The 9430-nt window shown below is 46.3% G+C and overlaps 1 long non-coding RNA gene across 1 annotated transcript; it reads left to right on the forward strand.

Annotated features, from left to right (window-relative positions):
* The first annotated feature begins 67 nt into the window (after positions 1 to 67).
* Positions 68 to 6414, forward strand: LOC113595651 (uncharacterized). The gene is made up of 4 exons (XR_008293178.1): positions 68 to 481; positions 4154 to 4255; positions 4493 to 4674; positions 5266 to 6414. It is a non-coding gene; the product is annotated as an uncharacterized LOC113595651 (long non-coding RNA).
* Positions 6415 to 9430: the final 3016 nt, after the last annotated feature.

Consider the following 9430-nt stretch of genomic DNA (forward strand, 5'->3'; position numbering starts at 1 on the left):
CGCCCCGCCCCCGGGCCCGCCCTCTTCCCCCCCCCACCCCCCCGGAGCCTGGCGCGCTGGAGGCTGAGGTGGGGTTCTCGGGGCCCGCCGGGGACCGGCCTGCCGGGGTGGCGCCGTGGGGATGCCGAGGTATAACCTGGCATAGGACAGGGTACTGACCTTAGGAGTGACGGGAAGACCTGTGATCTCACAGGGGTCTGGCAGCTCTGCGGGGACCTTAGCTCATTTGCTGGAGGGGCATCTTTCCTTGTGGTGTTAGGTCCCCGAATCTCCCCCTTCCGCCCTCCCAACCCCCGCCCCGGCATTACTCACAATAAGGGAGCACTAGTGGCCTGGGGTGAGCTAACATCCTGAGAATTTTCCTGCTCTGTTTTCTAGAGCCTCAGAGCCACCAGGAGCTCTAGACAAAATTGTGGGGGATGATACGGCTACCGATGACCTGAGAATTGGCCTAAGAATTGTGGATTTGGGGGTCCACAGGGTGAGCTGAGATTGTCCATACTGTGACATTTCTGAGTGGCTTCCTTTTTTTTAATGTTTATTTATTTACTTCGAGGGGGGAGGAGCAGAGAGGGAGGGAGAGAACCCCAAAATGGCTCCATCCCACAACCATGGCATCATGACTTGAACCAAAATCAAGAGTCCTGCCACTCAACCCACTGAGCCACCCAGGCACCCCTCATTTTTGTAAGTTAGGGTAAAATTCGCATAGCATTACATTAACCTTTTTAAAGTGTACAATTGGGGGGGGGGGCGCCTGGGTGGCTCAGTTGGTTAAGCCTCTGACTCTTGATCTGGCTCAGGTCATGATTTCATGGTGGGATCCAATCCCAACTACCACTCCATGCTCAGCATGAGATTCTCTCTCTCTCTGCCCCTCTCCCCTAGCTTATGCTCTCTCTCAAATAGAAAAATAATAATAAAATAAAAATAAATAAGTTTAAAGTGTACAATGGCATTTAGTACATTCACAGTGTTGTGAAATCCCAGCCACCTCCTAGTTCCAAAATCTTTCCATCACTCCCAAAACCTCCCGTTTGTTATTTAGTTTCTTCTGATCCCCCCCTCCCCCAGTCTCTGGCAACCACCAAGCTACTTTTATCTCCGTGGATTTATCTATGGATTTACTTACCTATTTTGACATTTCGAAAAATTGAATCATACGGTATGTGACCTTTTGGGTCTGGCCTCTTTCGTTAGCATAACGTTTTCAAGATTCATCCACGTTGTGGTATCTATTTGCCTTCATTCCTTTTTACGGCTAAACAATATTCTAGTGTGTGTATGTGCCAGTATTTGTTTATCCATCCATTCGGTAATGGACATCTGGGCTGTTTCCTCCTTTTGGTTATGGTCAGTCGTGCTACTGTAAACATGTGTACATATATTTGAGTACCTTTTTCAGTTATTTTGGGTACATACCTAGGAGTTGAATTTCTGGATCATATGGAAATTCTATGTGTAACTTTTTTTTGCGCGGCTTGAACTCATGACCCTGAGATCAAGACCTGAGATGACATCAAGAGTCGGATGCTTAACCAACCTCTATGTTTAACTTTTTGAGGAACCACCAAACTGTTTTCTGCAGAGGATGAACCATTTTACATTCCCACCAGCAATCAATAGAGTGTTCCGGTTTCTCCATACCATCCAATGCTGTTATCTTTTTATTTAGGCAATAATAGAATAACAATTATCATCATCATCATTATTATTGCCTTCCTAGTGCATATGAAGGGGTACCTCATTCTGGTACCACCGTTAATTAGTGGTGGTGACCGTCTTCCGTGTGCTTGTTGGGAGAAACATCTAATAGAAAACATCTCATAGAAACGTCTATTCAAGTCCTTTGCCCATTTTTAAATTGGGTTATCTTTTTGTTGTGGAGCAGTATGAGTTCTTTCCCTATCTGGATACCAGCTCCCTATCAGATAAACAGTTTGCAAATATTTTCTCCCATTCCTCGGGTTGTCTTTTCTGACTTTCTGATAGTGTCCTTTACTGCACAAATGCCTGTAGTTTTTATTAAGTCCAGGGGATCGATGTTTTTCTTTCCTTGCTTGTGCAGTGTCACGTCTAACAGTCTGTCATCAAACCCAAAGTCATGAACTTTTATCTCTATATTTTCTTCTAAGAGTTTTATAAGAGCACTTGTATTTCGGTGGTTGATCCATTTTGATTTAATTCTTGTATTATGGTGTGAGCCCTGGGAACAGCTTTATTCTTTTGCATATGGATATCCAGTTGTCCAGTACCCTTTGTTAAAGAGACTGTCCTTCATAATTGCCAATAAAAACCCCAGACCCCAAGTAGAGACTAGACTCGTGCTCTTTTCCTTCATGACTCTCCAGGATTATCCATCAGTCTCTCTCTCTCTCTCTCTCTCTCTCTCTCTCTCTCTCTCTCCATATATACATTAAAACCTTGGATTATGAGTAACTTGTTCCACAAGTGTTCCACAAGACAAGTAAACATCTCTCAGAAATTTCAACTTGATAAATGAGCGATACCTGGCAATATGAGTAGTATGTGACGCTGAATGTCACATGATCACAACTGAGCCAATGGTTCTTGAAATTTGCTTCGATATACAAGTGCTTTCTATGACAAGCATGTTTCTGGAATGAACTATGCTTGCAAACCAAGGTTTTACTATGTATATATTTTTTTCAATAAACTCTGCTTTCATCTCAAATAAATAAATACAGATACTGCCCTTTCGCCAATAAATGGCCTTGGCCCCCTTGCCAGAAATCAATTAGCTATAGACAAATAGGAGAAACCAAATATTTTTAAAAGTCTGCTTCAATGCTAGCTAACCCAAGATGGAAATGGGGTGGGCCAGCATGTTGACAGACAAAATAATCTACAAATAATGATCCTTGATACATTAGGGAAATGAATTACAATGAACAAAATTATAAAATAATAAGTTCTTTAAAAGGGAAGGGCACTTAAGGATCATGACAAACTCCAACTCTAACTAACATATGAGTGCCCGCTGTAGAATCCTTAAGGAAGGACTACCCAGCCTGGTTTGTTGCTGTTTCGAGAGCATTCAGTGTTGTACTATAGTGAGAGGTTGAATTTCAGCCCCTAACTTGGAAAATAAAGAGTAGAGTTTGGTAGAGTTTGAGGATTTGTATCAATTCTTCTTTAAGGGTGTCATAGAATTCACCCTGAGAAGAATCTGATCTTGCCTTTGGGGAGATTTTTGATCCATGATTCAATCTCATTTTGGGTTTGTTTGTTTGTTTGTTTGTTTGTTTGTTTTTAAATAGGCTTGCTCCAATTTCCTCTTTCTTCCTGAGTCATTTTCGATTAGTTGTGTATTTCTAGGAATTTGTTCCTGTCTTCTAAGTCGTCTAATTTGTTGGTCCACAAGTGTTCATAGGATTCTCTGATAATCCTTTTTCCTTCTGCAAGTGTTACAGCATTGTCCCCACTTTCATTCCTGACTTTAATTATTTGCATCTTCTTTTTTCTCTTAGTTTACCTAAGGGTTTGTCAGTGTTGTTGAGCTTTTCAAATTTTTCATTTCAACTGTTGTATTGAAATGTTTCAGTTTCAACTCCACAGTATTTTATTTGGTTCCTTTTAATGATTTCTAGCTCTTTGTTGATATCTTCTGTTGGTATATATTTTGATTGTTCTCTGGCTTCCTTTAGTCTTCTGTCCAAAGTTTCCTTTGGCTCTTTCAGCATATTTAAGACAATTCATTTAAAGTCTTGTTCTTGGCAAGTCCAATATCTGGGCTTCTTCAGGTATGGTTTCTGTCCATGTCTTTTTCCTCTGAACGAGTCATGCTTTTTCTTTGTTTGCTTTGTAACTCTTTGTTGAAAATCGCAAATCTTGAGTACTATAACTATAGAAATTAGATTCTGTTCCTCCTTTGGAAGGTTTGCTGTTATTTCTGATTAGGGGTTACAGTCATCCATTTGTTTAGTGACATTTCCAGACTATTTTTTGGAGACTGTATTCCTTATCATGCGTGGTCACTGAAGTCTGTTCCGTTATCTCATCAGTCAACTACTGACCAAACACAGATTTCTTTAAACACCTGGAGCCAAAAAACAAGATCAAAAACAAACAAACAACAAAACAAAACAACCCCCCCCCCCCAACTAAAAGAAAACTCTCTTGGTCTTTTCAGATTGCCTCTGAGCTGGACATTTCTGCTCACTTAGCCAGGACACCTGCCACTCTGCCTTAGCCTTTACTTCCTGCTTGCATGGGGCCCAGAGATCAACCAAAGGTGAAAGCCTAGGGTCCTCTCAGGTATCTTCTGAGCATGTGTCTGGCCCTCAGCATATGCTTTACACTCTGGGCTCCCTGGTATATGAAGTAGCCCTTCAGAGACCTTGCTTCCCCAGTGTTTTCATCCTCAGTCTCCTTTTCCCCAGCCTTTCTGGTTTCTCGGCTGCCTACCCCCTCTGCCCTCACTTGCCCCAGACAGCTATGGGTAGTATATGTCTTTAAATGTTTTCAACAGATGCCACCTGGGGAGCTGCTCCAGCCAGGCGATGAAGCAAAGGTCAGATCCTTCAGAGAACTGCCAGCCTGGTCAAAATGCACAACCACACTTTTAAAACAAAGTCCATATCAGGGCCCCAGGGATTCAGGCTACTGTCGTCTGGGCTTTTGCTGGGCTGGGGAATGGGAGACGGTAGGCAGGTAAGCAAAAAATGCTGCAACATTTTCTTACTGAATTTAGAGGCTTCTTTCTTCATTAATCATTCCCCTGCTTGCTCTAGGGTTTGTTTTTTTTTTTTTTTAATTAGATTCCAACGTTCCGAAAAAAGCTGATTCTATCAGCGTTTGCCAGCTTAATGGTTGCTTAAATGGAGGGACTGATGCTTGGGGCATCTTTATTGTCATTTTCCATGACGTCTTCCTGGGTGCCTCACGTTTAGCACTGGTCACTGTCGATTGCAATTTTCTCCTTGACACTGTGCTCTCCGTATTTCCCTCCAGTCTTGTGGACTTCCCTTCCTCTGCCCATCCTCATTTCCAGGCCTCCGGGCGGGGATGGGAGGGTGGTTCTGTCCAAATGGGGACACTCTCATTGGGGAATCCAACCACTCCCAGAGCTGCCACCTCTGTGTTGAGGAAACCCAGCACTGAGTCTCCAGTTTAGTCCTTAGAGCCCCATACATGTGGACAACTGCCCACAGGCCACTCTAGTGAAGCCATGCAAATAAGTTCTGCCTCAGAGGATGGAAGAAGAAGGGGCATGTCCTCACTCTCATTCTTCTTGCCATCTAGAGTACGGAAGTGGTAGCCAGAGCTCAGGCCGCCATCTTGGACTGTGATGCCCACGAGGATGGAGAAGCACAGAATGGAAGGAGAGCTAGCCACTGTGGAGGCATTAGCCTACCAACTTTGTCTCAGGGGTGGAAAAACAACCCTTATCTTGTTTAGGTCATTATTTTTTGTTTTGTTTTGTTTTTTTCTTGTTTTTTTTTTTAAGTGTATTTATTTGAGAGAGACAGAGGCAGCGTGAGTGGGGAGGGGCAGAGAGAGAGAGGGAGAGGGAGAGAATCCCAAGCAAGCTCTGCACTGCCATCGCAGAGCCCGGCGCGGGGCTCGAACTCACAAAACTGTGAGACCATGACCGGAGCCCAAACCAAGAGTTAGACGCTTAACCGACTGAGCCATCCAGGTGCCCCTAGGTCATTGTTGTTTGGGGATTCCCTCACATGCAGCTGAACGGTGCTTGCATAATTCAGCAGACCTTTCCAGCCCCATTCCCCATGCCACCAGCTCCCCTCAACTGCCCTTGTAAAGCATTCACTGCAAGCTAGTACAAGGGCCCGCTCACTTGTCTCTCCTGCTCTCCGAGAACATCTCCAGACCTGGGACTGGTTCTTTCTTGGATTCTTGCCATGAGATCAGCTTCTTTAAGGCAAGAAAGGGAGGGATTGGGAATGATCGCTGGCTGGGTGCCAACTGTATGCGCTGTACATTTTATTTGTCTTACTTGTTGGAGTGGCCCTGTGAGGGGCAGCGCAGGACTCTTGCTCTCGGGGAAACAGAGGTTCACAGACGCAAAGCTGCTTCTCAGATGCGCATAGATGAAGAGCGATAGCACTAAGTGTGGAACTCGGGTCTGCCTGGCCTGACACAGGCCTCTCTCCCCCGCTAGAAGTTTCCGTGTCAGCGCACCAGCCAAGTGACCCTTGACGAATTAATTCCCTCCGTGGTTCTCCTTTAAGGTCATCACTGTCAGCTGCTTTTCACATGCTGGTTTGAGAGGGATCAAGAAATGCCTTCCCAAACCTGCTGCCCTTTGGGAAGGCAGGGCTTCTGCCTCCGGCTTTGGTGTTCAGGACGTTGTGTGTTCTTTAATTTTTTATTTTTAAAAAAATGTGTATTTTGTTTAGTTTGAGAGAGAGAGAGAGCACACCAGCAGGGGAGGGGCAGAATCCCAAGCAGCCTCCCTGCCATCAGCGCAGAGCCTGATGCGGGGATTGATCCCACCAACCAGGAGATCACGACCTGAGCTTAAATGGAGAGTCAGACACCTAACCAACTGAGCCACCAGGGCGCCCCTGTGTATCCTTTTAACACTGGGAGACCATGAGGGATAGTAGAAACCACATGAGCTTGAGAACCAGATGCACTTGGGTTTAAAACCCATCTGTCCCACTTATAACTGCATGACCCAGGGCGGGAAGGGCATAATGTTATCTGCGGAAGACGGTGGAGAGGATTAAAAGGGAAATAGGGTGGGGCACCTGGGTGGCGCAGTCACAGTCGGTTAAGCCTCTGACTTCGGCTCAGGTCCTGATCTCACCGTTCATGAGTTTGAGCCCCACGTGGGGCTCTGTGCTGACAGCTTGGAGCCTGGAGCCTGCTTCGGATCTGTGTCTCCCTCTCTCTCTGCCCCTCCCCCACTCACGCTCTGTCTCTCTCTGTCTCTCTCTCTCTCTCTCTCTCTCAAAAATAAACGTTAAAAAAAAAAAAAAAGAACTAGGGTAACAGTGGCCAGAGCACAAGTGACTTGTAGCAAATCTGACCTGGCCCCCTGCCTCTACCTCTCTCTCTCCTCTCTTTGGGGTGGGGGTTTGATTTTGTTTACGTTGAAATTGAAAGGACATTGAAATGATACCCTGTATTACTGTTCACAAATATGCTTTATCACTCACTTCTGGGGTGCTATACTTTTCCGCCCGTTGAGCAGGACTGGCGGTGTGCCCCTGACCAATGTCAATGGGAGTGCTACATGCTACGTCCGGGCAGAAACGCTAACTCGCTGGCTATGTTTCGTCCTGTTCTCTCGTCCTTCCACCAGGAAATCAGCTGTGTTCCAGATGGAAGTTGTTCTACTGGGCTGGGTCCACGGCTCACATATGAAGTCCATGTCCTTCGAGCAATAAATACACCTGCGTTGTTGTATGCCCCTGAGACCCAGAGCCATTTGTCACGCCCACGTAGCCTAGCCTGACCTGATCCGTGCCTTTGACATTTAGCGTCTCCCGGTTCCATGCGATACTTTTCTTTGTAAACTTTTCTATGCATTTATGGGTTTTGTGGTGGGTAATTTAAATATAAGCAGTTATTTTTCTTGTTATAAAAATTGCACCCGTCGCAGAAAACATTTTTCGGTGTTTTTCTTGTATTTCTTTTGCAATGTTCTTTTCTTTTTCTTTTAGAGAGAGAGCAGGGAAGAGGGGCAGAGGGAGAGAGAGAGAATCGAGCAGACTCCACGCTTAACGTGAAACCCGACTCGGGGTTCAATCCCATGACCCTGGGCTCGTGACCTGAGCTGAAACCAAGAGTAGGATGCTCAACTGACTGAGCCACCCAGGCACCCCGCCATTTGCTTTCATTGAGAATCTGGTAGAAGTTTTTAAAGCTGGAAGCCTGGTTGGCCCCCAGGTCCATCCTTCCTGCCCGGACATGTGCTCTGTGGCTCAGAGTGATAGATGAGGTCTCCAATGAGGTCTTCGGGGCACCTCACACAGCAAGGGGAGCATTCAGGTTGTGAGACATCTCCAGATGCATGACTAATGTGACCTTCTCCAGTCCTAAGTCTATAGAGTTACTTAACAGCAAGCGGAAAGAACTTCATCACTCAACACTCCGTTCCCAGCAAATACCTACTTAGCCGTGTACTTACGAAGAGATGAGACCAGGTCACCAGCCTTCTTTCTTTCCCCGGGCGCGTCCCTCCAGAATCAGAGGAGGAGTGTGTCACAGGCCAGCAGCTTTGTTTCTTTCTTCCCCACTTTCCACGGCAGCTCTTTGCATTGTATTTGGTGTGTGTGGTGTGGTTTTTGTTTGTTTGGTTTGGTTTTTTTGGGTTTTTTTGTTTGTTTGTTTGTTTTGGACTCTTCAGGGGATTTCTGGGCATGATAATGACCGAGTAGAACGGACAACAGTGATAAACGCTAGACAAAATATTTTAGAAATGTATCATGTTACATTACTGAAGAGCAACTAGAAGGAGGCAGAAGCCGGAGGTATTTGACAGAAGGGAACTGCACTATGGGATCCCGTGTTCTGTGTTTTTCCCCTGGAGGCATCACCAGTCCCTGACAGCCCCCGGTGACTAAAAGTCAGGCAGAAAGGCAGACTCAGCCACATTCAGCCTTCTCCTAAAGGTACAGTCAGGTACGAGACACTGGAGGGAGGAGCCACGAGGAGTGAGCCCCCCAAATCCACGTGGAAATTCCCTTCAAATCCGCGGTTGCCCCCCAAACTGATAAAGGACAATTTCATGACGATGAAAGAGACAGTTCATCAGGAAGACATCACCATCCTAACTGTGTATTTTTTTTTAAGTTTATTTATTTATTTTGAAAGAGAGAGAGAGTACGCGTGCAGGGGAGGAGCAGAGAGAAAGAGAGAGAGAGAGAGAGAGAGAGAGAGAGAGAGAATCCTAAGCAGGCTCTGCACGGATAGGGCCGAGCCTGACATGGGGATCGAACCCATGAACCGTGAGATCAAGACCCGAGCAGGAATCAAGAGCGGGGCGCTTAACAGACTGAGCGACCCAGGTGCCCCCAACCGTGTATTTTCCTGGCACCAGAGTTTCCAAGCACTTGAAAGAAAACCCGAGAAGTAAAGGGAGAAATAGGAAACACGAGGATGGCTGGAGAGCTTACCAGACCTCCCTCGAGAACTGATGGGATGGACCCCCCCTCCCCCGCCCCCGAGCACACAGAGCAGCAAGAATAAAGGTTTAAATAACGCACACCGCTCCTGTGTGTGTGTCCTTTGCTCGCCCATACCACCCTCACGGCTCTTGTGACACCACCTAGGTGGGAGACTTCCCCACACCAAACGATTCTGGGCAACACCGGCTGCGTGTCCCACACTTCAACTCAGTTCTGACGCTGCCTACCCAGAGATCGCGTCGGGCCCCACAGGTCCCAAGCCCTTCGCTCCGTCCCCCGACCCTGTCCCCCACTTCAGAGGCCAATCA

The sequence above is a fragment of the Acinonyx jubatus genome, chromosome E4 (genome assembly GCF_027475565.1).
Source record: "Acinonyx jubatus isolate Ajub_Pintada_27869175 chromosome E4, VMU_Ajub_asm_v1.0, whole genome shotgun sequence".
NCBI lineage: Eukaryota > Metazoa > Chordata > Mammalia > Carnivora > Felidae > Acinonyx > Acinonyx jubatus.